At 45.3% G+C, this 14,801-nt stretch overlaps 1 pseudogene; it reads left to right on the top strand.

The window, feature by feature from the left end:
* Positions 1–7,675: 7,675 nt before the first annotated feature.
* Positions 7,676–14,355, top strand: LOC115637852 (annotated as a pseudogene).
* Positions 14,356–14,801: the final 446 nt, after the last annotated feature.

The raw sequence follows: 14,801 nt of genomic DNA, 5'->3' as shown, positions 1-14,801 counted from the left end.
TACAAATGGCCTGTAGTACCCGGCCAAGCCTAAGAAGGATTGGACCTGTTTCTTTGACTTTGGGACAGGCCACTTTTGGATAGCATCCACCTTGGCCTATAGGGGGTTTATGGTTCCTCGACCCACCTGGTGTCCCAGATAAGTTACTCTGTTTTGGCCTATTTGACACTTTTTGGCCTTAACAGTTAGTCCGGCCTGCCTGATGCACTCAAAGACCTTTTCCAGGTGTTCTAGGTGTTCGGGCCAGGAGTCAGAAGAAATGGCCACATCATCGCCCAGTGCAACTGCATATTCGCCCAGTCCTGCTAGTAGACCATCTAGAAGTCTTTGGAAGGTGGCGGGTGCATTTCGCAGCCCGAAAGGAAGGACATTAAATTCATACACCCCCGCATGGGTGACGAATACTGACCTTTCCTTGGCAGGTTCATCTAGCAGTACTTGCCAGTACCCCTTGGTTAAGTCTATTGTAGAGATGAACTGGGCACGTCCCAACTTCTCCAATAGCTCATCGGTGCATGGCATTGGATAGTTGTCCGTACGAGTTACCGCATTTAGCTTATGGTAGTCCACGCAAAAGCATATTTCCCCATCTGGTTTGGGTACCAGAACCACTGGAGATGCCCATGCACTGGTAGATGAGTGGATTATACCCATCTGTAGCATGTTCTGGATCTCCTGTTCTATAGCAACTTGGGCATGAGGAGACACCCGGTAGGGTGGGGTTCTAATGGGGTGAGCATTACCTGTGTCAATGGAGTGGTATGCCTGTTCAGTCCGTCCTGGGGTGGCTGAGAACAATGGGGCGAAGCTAGTGCACAGCTCCTTGATTTGTTGCCGCTGCAGACATTCCAGGGTTGTGGAGAGGTTCACCTCTTCCACGCCACCGTCTTTTTTCCCATCGTAGTAGACACCTTCAGGTCACTCAGCATCATCTCCCTGGACTGTAAACTGACAAACCTGTAAGTCTCTGGAATAGAAAGGCTTGAGAGAATTAACATGGTACACTCTAGGCTTTAGTGAGGAATTGGGAAAAGCTATGAGGTAGTTCACAGTTCCCAGGCGCTTTTGGACCGTGAATGGCGCTTCCCATGATGCTTCCATCTTATGGGCCTGTTGCGCCTTCAAGACCATAATCTGGTCTCCTACCTTGAAGGAACGTTGTCTGGTATGTTTGTCATAGCAGGCCTTTTGCTCTTCTTGAGCATCCATTAGGTTTTCTTTAGCAAGGGCTAAAGAGTGTCGGAGGGTGCTTTGTAGGTTGCTTACAAAGTCCAGAATGTTAGTCCCTGGAGAAGGGGTAAACCCCTCCCATTGCTGCTTCAGCAACTGTAATGGCCCCTTAACCTCGGGACCATACACAAGTTCAAACTGTGAAAACCCTAAAATGAGATGTGGTACAGCCCTGTAGGCAAAAAGCAACTGCTGCAACACTAGGTCCCAATTATTGGAGTTTTAATTGACAAATTTACATATCATGGCCCCCAAAGTTCCATTAAACCTTTCCACCAGGCCATTGGTTTGATGGTGGTACGGGGTGGCAACCAAGTGGTTCACCCCATGAGTTTCCCACAGTTTTTGCATGGTCCCTGCCAGGAAATTAGATCCTGAATCTGTAAGGATGTCGGAGGGCCAACCTACCCTGGCAAAAATGTCTGTTAGGGCCTGACACACAGCGTTAGCCCTGATGTTGCCTAGAGCTACTGCTTCCGGTCATCGGGTAGCAAAGTCCACGAAAGTCAGTACGTAGTGCTTTTCTCTGGGTGTCTTTTTTGGGAAAGAACCCAGAATATCCACAGCTACTCGCTGAAATGGGACCTCAGTTATGGGGAGTGGCTGGAGAGGGGCCTTGACCTGGTCTCGGGGTTTTCCCACTCTTTGGCATATCTCACAAGACCGGACATACTTGGCAACGTCCTTGCCCATCCCCTCCCAGTGGAAGGACCTCCCCAATCTGTCTTTGGTTCTGTTCACCCCAGCGTGGCCACTGGGATGATCATGGGCTAAGCTTAAGAGCTTCCCCCAGTACTTAGTTGGAACCACCAACTGTTTTTGAGGATGCCATTCTTCCCAGTGTCCACCAGAAAGAATGTCCTTGTATAAAAGTCCTTGGTCTATAACAAACCGGGATCGGTGAGAAGAGCTGAGAGGCGGTGGGGTGCTCCGTGCCGCCGCCCAAGCTTTCTGAAGGCTGTCATCTGCTTCCTGCTCAGTCTGAAACTGTTCCCTTGAGGCTGGGGTCACCAGTTCTTCCTCAGACTGTGGACTTGGGCTTGGTCCCTCTGGAAGCGATGTAGGTGATGGGGTTGTTTCCGTTGCTGGTGAACCGCTCTCTGCTGGTGCTCTTGAGGGTATTTCAGGCTCTGGCTGAGCTTTTTGGGTATGGCTGTCTGTTGCTTCTGCCAGTTCTGGCTCGCTGGTGCCCTCTGGCGTTGAGTTTGAAGATGTGGTTGCAATTGCTGGTGCTGGTTGCTGTTCCAGTTCCGGGCCTGGGACTGGAGGTGCTGTGGCTGTTTCAGTGGTATGCATGGAATCCGAGTCCACTACCTCTGTCTGGGTATCTGGTAACACAGACGGGGCATCTGTGGATGGCTCAGAAAGAGGAATGGGTCTGGAAGTTTGCCTGGTTTGGCTGCGTGTAACCATTCCCACTCTCTTGGCCCGCTTCACCTGGTTGGCCAAGTCTTCCCCCAGTAGCATGGGGATGGAATAATTGTCATAGATTGCAAAAGTCCACATTCCTGACCAGCCTTTGTACTGGACAGGCAGTTCAGCTGTAAGCAAGTCTACAGCTTGAGACATGAAGGGGTAAATTGTCACTTGGGCCTTAAGGTTGATAAATTTGGGGTCTACAAAGGATTGGTGGATAGCTGACACTTGTGCCCCCGTGTCTCTCCACGCAGTAACCTTCTTTCTGCCCACTCTCAAATTTTCCCTTCGCTCCAAGGGTATTTGAGAGGCATCTGGGCCTGGGGATCTTTGGTGTGATGGTGGTGTAATGAACTGCACTCAGATGGTGTTTTTTGGGCAGTTGGCCTTGATATGTCCCAGTTCATTACACTTAAAGCATCTTCCAGCTGATTGGTCACTGGGTTGAGGTGGGTTACTGGATATTGGTGAGGTGGAAGAATAGGGTGTCTGTGACTTTCCTTGGGTTGTAGGTGGGGTCTTTGGTTGCCCTCAGTTGTAGGGTTTATTGTCGGTGTGCCCTCTGGGGTATTCGTTCCCTTTGACAGTAGCTTTCTTGCTTTCTGCCACTTCCATCCATCTGGCTCCAATCTCCCCTGCCTCGGTGAGATTTTTGGGTTTTCCATCTTGTATGTACCGCGTTATGTCCTCAGGAACACCATCCAAGAACTGCTCCATTTGTATGAGGAGGTGCAGTTCGTCCAAGGATTTAACATTGTTTCCTGATATCCAGGCCTCATAACTTTTCCCAACATAGTAGGCGTGTTTGGGAAATGACACATCTGGTTTCCACTTTTGGGTTCTGAAACGCCGACGGGCATGATCCGGGGTTATCCCCATTCTGTATCTGGCTTTGGTTTGAAAAAGTTTATAGTCGTTCATTTTCTCCTTAGGCATTTCAGCTGCCACCTCTGCTAAAGGTTCACTGCGCTGTGGCCTCAATTCTAACATGTACTGGTCTTCAGGGATGCTGTACCCAAGACAGGCCCTTTCAAAATTTTCTAAGAAGGCCTCAGTGTCATCACCTGCCTTGTAGGTGGGAAATTTCTTGGGATGTGGAACCATAATTGGCAAAGGGTTGTTAGGATTGACTGGAGCATGCTGCCCAGCCTGTGCTAACTCCAGTTCATGTTTTCTCTGTTTTTCCCTCTCTTCCCTTTCTTGTTGTTGTTTTTCCATTTCTCGGCGGTAGGCTGCCTCTTCTTCTTGTAGTTTTCTGTGGTGGGCTGCATTTTTGGCATCTTCTTGTTTTTGTAGCCATCTCTTGTTTGTGAGTTGCCTCATCTCTGGCCATTTGTGTTCTTAGTAGTTCTATCTGTTTTTCCATTGCTTCCAGCTGTACTGCTTCTGGTTTTTGTGACATTCTGGTTCCTGTTTTCTTGTGTTGGGGTGCCCTCTGGTGTTTATTGTCTGAACTGCAGGTTCTCTGTTGCCTCCTGGGGTCTGCCTAGCAACAGTGCCTTTTTTTCCTTTCTTCCTCTAGCTAATCTTTTAAATGTAAAGTAAACCAGAAAAACCACTTTATTTGTATGTGTATTGTGCTGGGTACCTGACTGTCAATCGGAGTGCTATAGTCTAACAAAAGACTCTTAATAGTTCCTTAATGGTTCCTTGCTTAATATGCAAGCTACTGCCAGGAGAGAACAGAAAACAAAAATTCTCTCTGGTTCCTTTTAAAACAAAACCCTCTCTGCTTAAAAGCCCCTAGCAGAGAAAAGAAAATATAATATTCCTACTGGCTTCTGGATTCTATCTATCCCACAACGCTGCACACCATGTCATAACATTTCTTCCCAGATCTGGACCTTAGCGTCCAAAATATGGGTGTTAGTATGAAAACCTCCAAGCTTAGTTACCAGCTTGGACCTGGTAATGCTGCCACCAGCCAGGAATTATACAGTGCCTAGCTCACTGTGGTCTCCCCAAAACCTTCCCTGGGGGACCCCCAGACTCAGATTCCTTGAGTCTCACAACAAAGGGAAATAACCGCCTCCCTTTGTTTCCTTGTTACTTCCTCCCAGGCTCCCCTCCCTGGACAACCCTAGGAGATTCCCTGCTTCCAGTCCTGAAAATACAAGTACCGAGAGAGCTAATCTCTCTCCCCCCCTCCCCCAGAGGTTATGCAAAGTCAGGCTTAGTAAATCTAACACAAAGAGATTTTCCCCCTGACTTCTTCCTCCCACCAATTCCCTGGTGAGCTGCAGACTCAATTCCCTGGAGTCCCCACTAAAGAAAAACTCCAACAGGTCTTACAAAGAAAGCTTTATATAAAAAGAGTGAAAAAGGACATGATATATAGTCTCTGTATCAAGGTGGCGATATACAGGGTCAATTGCTTAAAGGGAAAAAATGAATAAACAGCCTTATTAAAAAAGAATACAATTCAAAACACTCCAGCAACTACACACATGTAAATACAAAAGAAAACAATATAAACCTATTGTCTTACTATCCTTGCACTTACAACTTGGAAACAGAAGATTAGAAAGCCAGGAGATAGAAAAATCACTCTCAGAGCTGAGAGGGTCAGACCCAAGACAAAGAATAAAGAACTCACACCCAAAACTTCCCTCCACCCAGATTTGAAAAAGTTTTGTTTCCTGATTGGTGCTCTGGTCAGGTGTTTCAGGTTCCCTGTGTTAACCCTTTTACAGGTAAAAGAACATTAACCCTTAGCTATCTGTTTATGACAAGAAGGCTAACAGCATTTTGGGCTGTATAAGTAGGGACATTGCCAGCAGAATGAGGGACATGATCATTCCCCTCTTTTCGACATTGGTGAGGCCTCATCTGGAGTACTGTGTCCAGTTTTGGGCCCCACACTATAAAAAGGATGTGGAAAAATTGGAAAGACTCCAGCAGAGGGCAACAAAAATGATTAGGGGGCTGGAGCACATGACTTATGCGGAGAGGCTGAGGGAACTGGGATTGTTTAGTCTGCAGAAGAGAAGAATGAAGGGGGATTTGACAGCTGCTTTCAACTACCTGAAAGGGGGTTCCAAAGAAGATGGATCTAGACTGTTCTCAGTGGGGAAGGTTTAGATTTAAGTTGGCTATTAGGAAAAGCTTTTTCACTAGGAGAGTGGTGAAGCACTGGAATGGGTTACTTAGGGAGGTAGTGGAATCTCCTTCCTTAGAGGTTTTTAAGGTCAGGCTTGACAAAACCCTGGCTGGTATGATTTAGTTGGGACTTGGTCCTGCTTTGAGCAGGAGGTTGGACTTCAGGGCAGGAGTGGGTGACCACCCCGCTACATAGAGAGCTGGTTGGATGCTCTTTGATCACAAAAATTCTTCAGCAAATGTTGCTGTTCTTCACTGAATAATTTACACCACGTAGCAAGTGACTAGTGATTTTCGGAGGGTGGGCGCGCAGCACTTTCAAGGCCATTTAAAATGTCTCCTGTTGAGCACTGAAAAAGGAGACTTACAAAATCATGAGTCAAGTCTGAAAATCTTGGCTTTTTCCAATTTTTTTTTTTTACATATACAGATAAGAACATAAGAATGGCCATACTAGGTCAGACCAAAGGTTCATCTAGCCCAGTATCCTGTCTGCCGACAGTGGCCAATGCCAAGTTCTTTGGAGGGAGTGAACAGAAAGGCAATCATCACATGATCCAGCTGTCACCTATAGAATTTCTGGTTAAAATGTTTTAAAGCTCCTAAGTCCCATTTTCAAAAGCACCTTATTCACTTAGGAACCCCTGATGAAGGGGCTTAGGCACTTTTGAACATTTTGCCCTCTGTCTCACTAGGCATTTGCAGTGCACTGTAGAAGCCTGAAGGGCAAAGGAAATGATCATAGTTTCATATACCATAAATATTGTCTTTCTCCTGTACCAGGAATGTAGGATTATCATCCTTGTTTGGGTCATGAAGCAGATAGCAGCTGATGGGATCGTGTCAATTCATCTCTTTCTTCAGTTCATCAAGTCTTTTTTCAAGTGGTCCAGAGTTTGGTTGGAAGGAGACCAGCCCGCTGGCCAGAACCTGTGTCATTCTGGTAAAGCAGCACCAGAAATGATGTTACCCTTTTCCCATCCTCTTTATAAGAGACAGGAACCTCACTTGAGCGATCTTGTGAAAATCTCTTCCAAAGGGAATCATTACAATGTTCTGCATCATAAGCATTTTTTTTAACTCTGACAAAATCTGAAGAGATCTTGTGGATCTGTTGGATAGAGAGGCTTGGGGCCATAAGCTGAGGAACTGCTCCTTTGGTTTCTAGCGCCTCATGTGTTTGGAGAAGCAGGACTTGGTACATCTCTTGTAAATAAACAAGACTGCATCTGAGCGAACACCATCCTCTACTGGCTTCTGCTTCCAGCTGGGAACTCCCCCAGAGTCCTGAACTATGACTAGCTGCTTGGGTTGGAAAGAGGCAACAGTATTATTGTTGCCATAGTTCACAGAGGCCCTGTCATGGACTAGGCACTGCAAAAGGCAGAACAAAAGGACAATTACACCCCAAAGTGCTGACAACATGTGTGCTGGGGGGAGCCCCCCTTTGGGGAGGCTAGCCCCTGGCTCCACCCCTTCTGCCCATGGCCGGAGCCCAGAGACCCCTTGCCTCCTGTGGCCGGAGCCACAAGTACCTCCCCTCCCCTGGCCGCAGGGGCACTAGGCTGGCTAAAGCCCTGAGTACCCCCCAACTTGACTGAAGGAGCCTCGGGCTGGGCGAAGCCCTGAGCACCCCCCGCTCCCTAGGAGCCTTGGCCTGGCAGAAGCCGTGCCATGTCTCCTCTCCCAGGACCCAACCCTCCCAGGGGAAAAGCCAAGGGATCTGTTAGAAGATGCTTTTGATATTCCCTATGCAGGTTTCGGGGCGGATGAGGACATGGTATGTGCCACCTCAGCCACCCCAGAACCTGCATGGAGCATAATAAAACAAAAACTTTGCCACCAAACTCAGGAACCAGGGTCTGGCGGGTGTGGCTGTGGCAGCACTGAGGGTGGCAGAGCCTCCTCTGGCCTATTATACCCACCGCCCATGGCTAACAATGTAAGGAACCCACAACGGTGCTCACCGAGTGACAACACAGTAGTAAGTGAGGCCTGGGGCACAGAGTCACAAAGGTATTTAGTATCAGAGGGGTAGCCATGTTAGTCTGGATCTGTAAAAGCAGCAAAGAATCCTGTGGCACCTTATAGACTAAAAGACATTTTGGAGCAAGAGCTTTCGTGGGTGAATACCCACTTCGTCAGATGCATGCATCTGACGAAGAGGGTATTCACCCACGAAAGCTCATGCTCCAAAACGTCTGTTAGTCTATAAGGTGCCAAAGATATTTAGGCATCTAAACCCCAGCTTTCAGCACTTAAGGCCCAGTTTTAGGCTCCACCATGATCCACAAAACCCCTGCTTGACTGCTGCCTCATCCTGTAGGTGCCTAAGTGTTCAGGGTAAAAGTTCCCTCAGCGTCTGAGCAGTTTATACCCCAATTCCACAAAGTACTTGAGGACATGCTTAACTTTAAGCACAAGAGAATTCTCAGAGTTCCATGGGACAACAAACATCCTTAAAAACTAGGCACATGTTTAGATACCTTGCTGAATTGGGGCCGTAAAGAACAAGCCTCAGAAAGCAAATTCACTGATGGTGTGAGTTGGAGTAAGGCTGTAAACCACTTTCGGAAATAATCACCAAAGATTTTAGATGTTCTTGTTTTTTTAATAGATTAATGGATCTAATGGCCAGAAAGACCCATTAGATCAGCTAGTCTGACCTCTTGAATAGCAAAGGATGGATAATTTCACCTGGTTACCCCTGTACTGATCCCAATAACTTATGTTTGAAAGGCAACCAGTCTGGACTGGAAGTTTTTAAAAGACTGAGAACTCACTGTTTCCCAAGTGCTGGCATTTGCAACCCATGGGAACTTGACGACTTGGATACAAAAGTCGTGCATGAATCACACAGTTTTCAAACTATTTAATGTGGCCCTTTGTTGGTGACATATTGGCCCAGTGCAGAGCTCCAGATTACATTAATTCAGGAAGTAGTTTATGCATAGTCTCAACACAAGCTTTGTTTGCCCATTCCTAAGAGGTGCTGAGCACAAACAGCTCTTGCTGGCTTCACAACCAGGGTTCAGCTCCAAATTCATTCTGTGTAATTGACCTAGGCCCAATTCTTCACTTTTTGAGCCTGATCCTGCCACAACCTTACGCGAGTAACCATAACTCACTCTAGTGACCATGCTGGCTTTGTTATGAGCACTTGCATGAGTAACTACCAGTTGTGTGAGTAAGGGCTTCAGGAGGAGGCCACTTTTGCAAGCAAAACTCAATGGATGACTCAGTGGATTGAAGAAGACCCTTAGGGCTAAATCTACACTGTAGGTGGATGTGAGCCCCCCAGCCTGAGAAGACAGGCTTGTACTAGCCACAAGTGAGTGAAAACTAGCAGTGTAGACATTACATCTCAGGCAGTAGATCTGGCTCTCAAACGCAGCTCACACTTTGCATCTCTGCAATATCCACACTGCTAGTTTTAGTGCCCTAGCTGGAACCAAGCTAGCTCTCATCTATGATATAGACATTCCCTTAAGGACCCAATCCTGCAATCCTTATTCTTTTGGGCAATGTGTGATCGTTGCTGAGGAGGGCAGGAGAACTCTGGGACTAACTGCTAGAGGAAGAGTTACTCACTTGAGTGCTGAAACATTAGTTGATTATGTTAAACTTAATGAATCCTTGCTATTCACACTGGTGTTCAAGGCAGACAGTGCTCTGGGGAGGCTGCAGTTGTTTGTGGAGATCAGTGAGATCACCCATAAGGACTTGTATTCCTAGACATGTTCTTTGGCTCACACTTATATCTGCCTGTTGAGCCCCAGAAGAAATTGCCCTTTGTTCTCAAGGCAGGTGAGAAATGTTCTTGATTTTATTAGAGAACTAATAATGATATTGTCTCATGTTGTTCTTTAAGCTGTGTATTGAGAGCTAGGTGGGATGCACTGTGCTTTACAATGGAAGTAAAGACATGGTCTTTGTCCTAAAAGCCTATTGACTCAGCTGATCATGGCAAGACAAAATGCTGGGGAGATAACAACAGGCAATGGATGGATGTAGTGGGACAGAACACATACAACTGGGCAATGAGCATTGCTTGGCTAGTAGCACAGGCATCTTTCTTTCTTTCTTTCTTTCTTTCTTTCTTTCTTTCTTTCTTTCTTTCTTTCTTTCTTTCTTTCTTTCTTTCAGGACTGGAAATATTATTGGAGACATTCTAGAATAAGGTGATGGTCCGAAGACTGAAATGAAGGTGGAGAGAGATGTTTTGTGCAGAACTGGTTCAGGGAAGGCAGTTCATGGCTTTGAGTACCATTTCCACTAAAGTGTAATGGGAATGAGGTGCCCAAACTGTCAGGCAGCTTTGAAAATCTCAGTCTGGCAGCAACGGAGAAGGTGCAAAGATGCTAGTGAGAGAAGGGAATAAAGGGGGTCTGGAAAGAAGTGGAATTAATGGGGTCGGGATCTGATGAGGAGTGTATGGTGTGGCCTTGTAGACCTGGGTCCATCCAGGAGCTGGAAGAAAGGAATAGGAGAGATTGACAGGCTGGGAATATTTTATGTTTTCCCATAAAGCTAGTGTGTGTTAGCTGGTGAAAAACCTGGTTTATCTGGGAGGTGGTTGCAAAGGAAAAGGGTGAGGGAGATGCAGACCTCTTCCTATCTTTACCCATTGTTACTGAACTTTTCTTGTCCACCTGTTTCATCCTGCCCGTAAGTTCTCGGGGGCAGGTGCTGTCTCTTTAAAACATGTGTGTGAAACACCCAGCACAACAGGGAAGTGATTGGTAATTGAGGCCTCTATATACAAAATTGGTACATTCTCTTTTTTTATTTACTTGAATCATCCTTTTTTGATGGAAAACTGTTATTCTGGAAAACTTTCACCCAGCTCTAGTCAAAAGACTAGAGACATTCCAGAGACTGCTGTGGTCATGATACATGTAAACATCAATAACATGGCAAAGGTGAAACGGAGGCATGGGAAGCTAAAGATACAGTACTAGGAATTAGGGTTAAATACTTTGTTAATAGCAGTAGCCAAAATTACTGTAAAATTATTTAAAAGGATGAAAATTATATTTGTTGGTTTTTTATTATCAATACAAAAATGAGGAGAAAAAGCATGAAAAAGAAAATTTCCTAAGACATAATGTCTATCTAGCTGTCTAGTTAATAATTAATCATTAAATTAAACAAATGGGCAAACTCTATGTGTTTGATTGCTGTAATTGTTAATCTCTTACTATCAATTCAATAAAATCTTGGCATTTTATTTTTAAATTTCTTTTATCTATAAAGGTAAGATTTTCCATTGTTGATATTTGTCAAAGTTTTTAGTGGTAAATAGAGTTATTATCATTGTGAGCGTAGGGTGACCAGACAGCAAATGTGAAAAATTGGGATTGGGGTGGGGGATAATAGGAATCTATACAAGAAAAAGACCCCAAAATTGAGACTGTCCCTATATAATCGAGATATCTGGTCACCCTATGTGAGGGAGATGTCTATATTATTTTATGAATATTCTTCGTTCGTCTATTTGTTGGCTTGTATTGGTGTTGGTTGCTATATTGTTACAAAGAGGTTAACTCTCAAACAAGTGGACCGCAGGTAGGCAGGAAGAAAGGTATAATTTTCAGATTGCACCATTCACCAATACTTATCAGGACAATTTAGGTGTCAATTCCTTTGATGTTTACCTGTGACTGAGTCCGAACCTCCAGCTTGATTTGGGGGTCGGGGGAGAGATTCAAACGGGAAAACTGAATCAAACAACTTTGCAGTCGATGAAAACCAGAGCCTCGAAGCTTGGCAGAGACAGACACAGGAAGAAAGGGAAAGTAGACTGAACTCCAATCCTAGAAGCATGGGTGTTTGGGTTAACTTTAAGTAAGACAGGTATATACAGACCTTCTGTTGTTTAATTGTTATGCTTTGATTCCTGCTGTTGAGATTAAATACTTTGTTTTGAAAAGGCTGTTTTGTTGTCACTGGGTTCACCACTAGTCCCAGATCCCAAAGAGAAGCCTTGTAGGGCAGCCAAATCCAGCTGGGCCTGTGGAGCAAACACAGTTGGTACCCAACGGGCTGTACCCTTGTCTGATAGTGGGCGAACTGTCGGATTCCACCCCAGAGAGGTGAAGGCAAGAAGCCTGTCACCAGAATAGGTTGCATTCAGGGAGACGCTGAGAGAGGTCAGAGGTTCTGCTAGCCCTGACCTGTGACAACCATTATTAACTGGTCATTTGTTTCATGATGATTTCCATCAATCAAAGCATCTAACTGAAGCTGTAACCCTGCTTCTGAAACAAGATTCATGCAGATGTTCCCTTATGCCCATGCAGAGTAACATCCTTCTTAGTGGTAGTTACCATGTTCATTATGCTACTTCTAGGGGCCAACCGAGCATGGGCCCTTTAGGGCTAGGTATGGATCAACATAGAATAAAAGAAAGTCTCTGTTCCAAAGAACTTTTAACCTAAATAGAGAAGTCAGCTAAAACATAGGAGAAAGGGAGAAAACATTGATTTCAGTTATCTCCACATGGGCTACAGGTTAATCCACATGAATCTGATTATAAGATCAGGGCCTGAGAAATGGAGTGTGAATACAATCTGTGTGAAATATTTATGACTTTCTAGTATTAAACTCAAGAAAATCATAATCCCAATTTAATGGGATTTTTGTCTCAAGTAATCTTGATTGCGCAGGTCAACATTCTTATATATGTTGAGTTAGTATCTCACTGCTTGAATGGTCGTATTGAAATCAGCAGTGAGACTGGAATTTTCAAGTGCACAAAGGAATGAGGTGCCCAAATCCCATTGAAATTAAGAAGCATAAATTTTTTAGGTTCCTTTGAAAATCCCAGCCTGAGAGAAAAGGTAACAGAATTTCTCTTTTGCAATTAGGGGCACACATTGCTGACTAAGGTATTATTGACCAAAGAGGTAGAGTCTGATGCATAGTCCTTTATTTCCTCTTCATTCAAGCCCACTCGTAATGACTGCACTTCAGAATAAATACTTTGGCCAGCTCTGGTTATGAGTTGAGCTGAGGGAGAAAAGTGATTCTGTTTCACGAAAGATTTCAATATTTTGAAACTGAGTTTCATTCTAAATGGAAACCACCCTTTTTGACATTTTCTGTGGAAAGAAATAGAACCCCGTTTTCAGAACTATGTGGCTGCTGGGCTTTTCTAGAGCCACAGACTTTTGGAGAAAGGCATCCAATCTTGGTTGATAGAAGGCCTGGAGATGGTGGATACACCATGTAATACCTGTCTCTGTTTGTCTTCCAGTTGAACGCTTATGAAGAAATGATGAACTGGAAACCAACAGTGGTGACTGAGTTTCTTCTTCTGGGATTTTCTACCTCTCCAGAGCGGCAGGTTTTACTCTTTGTGGCACTGTTAGCCATTTATCTGGTCACTGTGGTGGAAAACCTCCTCATTATCCTTGTAACTTTGGTGGATCTCTAAGGCCTGGTCCATGTACTTTTTCCTCTCTAAGGCTGGTCCACACTACACAGTTAAATCGATTTAAACAGCGTTAAATCGATTTAACTCTGTACCCGTCCACACTACAAGGCACTTTAAATCGATTTTAAGGGCTCTTAAAATCGATTTCTGTACTCCTCCCCAACGAGAGGAGTAACCCTAAAATCGATATTACTATACTGATTTAGGGTTCGTGTGGACAGAAATCGAAGTTATTGGTCTCATTCTTTTACTGTAGCTACCCAGAGTGCACCGCTCTGGAAATCGATGGTAGCCTAGGACCATGGACGCACACCGCCGAATTAATGTGCCCTAGCGTGGACGCATAAAATCGATTTTATAATATCGGTTTTATAAAACCGGTTTTAGTAATTTCGATTTTATGCTGTAGTGTAGACGTAGCCTAATTTGTCTGCCTTAGAGGTCGGTTACACCTCGATCACTGTCCCCCAAAATGCTGGTGAGCCTCATCTAAGGGGATAAACACATCTCCTTTTCTGTCTGTGCCATGCAAATGGGCTTCTTCCTTTGCTTTGGGAGCACTGAATCTTCCTTTCTGGCCACCATGGCATATGATCGCTACATGGCAATATGCAACCCCCTGTGTTATACCACGATAATGAACAAGAAGGTGTGTGTCCTTCTGGCAGCCACTTCCTGGACTATCGGCATCCCAGCCCAGGTAGTGCAGACCGGTTTGGTGTTCACTTTACCCTTCTGTAGCTCCAGAGAGATCAACCATTTCTTCTATGACCCAGCCCCTCTGCTGTTGCTGGCCTGTGCTGACACCTCCATGAATGAAACCTTGACTTACATCATGGTCACTTTCTTTGGAATGGTGCCCTTTGCCCTGATCCTGTTGTCCTACATCCAAATCATTGCCACCATCCTCCATGATGCCATCAGCTGCGGGCAAGAAGAAAACATTCTCCACCTGCTCCTCCCACCTCATTGTTGTGGCTTTATTCTATGGTTCCGGCATCCTCCTTTATTTACAACCCAGATCCAATGAATTTCCAGACAGTGCTAAACTTCTCTCCCTGTTCTACACTGTTTTGCCTGCCATGTTGAAGCCTTTTATCTACAGCCCGAGGAACAGGGATATCCAAATGACCCTGAAGAAAAATATGTGGAACAAAATGGTTCCTCGCTAGCACTGAGTGGGAAACAGATTTTCCACCCTGTTCTTCCTCAGGATGAATCTAAGGCCTACTAAAATTTTTGACAAAGAACAAGAGCAATACCCACCCACCCCAAAATAGCCAGGTCATTAAACCCATGGGCAGCAGGTAAAATAGGCCAGGGGAGACTACTTCCCCCCAACCCAGGCTGTGGTCCCACCCACACTCTGCTGCAAGGCTCCACCCTCTCCCCCAAAGCCAGCAGGGGCTCAGCTCTGGGTTTCCTGGTTCAAAACAGGGAGAGCAGGGATTCGAATTCAGCTCACCCACGTCCCTTGAAGCACCAAGCTATAGCCTCCAGCTTCCAGCTCTGTAGAGCTTTAAATATGGAATTATTTATAGAAAGAGAACAGCTCCCACCAGCACAATTGATAGACTAACCCCAGACTCCTCTGATCAGTGTCCTAACCCCAGTCTAC

Source organism: Gopherus evgoodei, chromosome 21, assembly GCF_007399415.2.
Source record: "Gopherus evgoodei ecotype Sinaloan lineage chromosome 21, rGopEvg1_v1.p, whole genome shotgun sequence".
Taxonomy (NCBI): domain Eukaryota; kingdom Metazoa; phylum Chordata; order Testudines; family Testudinidae; genus Gopherus; species Gopherus evgoodei.
The sequence above is the reverse complement of the archived record's forward strand: the minus strand, read 5'-3'. Positions and strand labels throughout refer to the sequence as shown.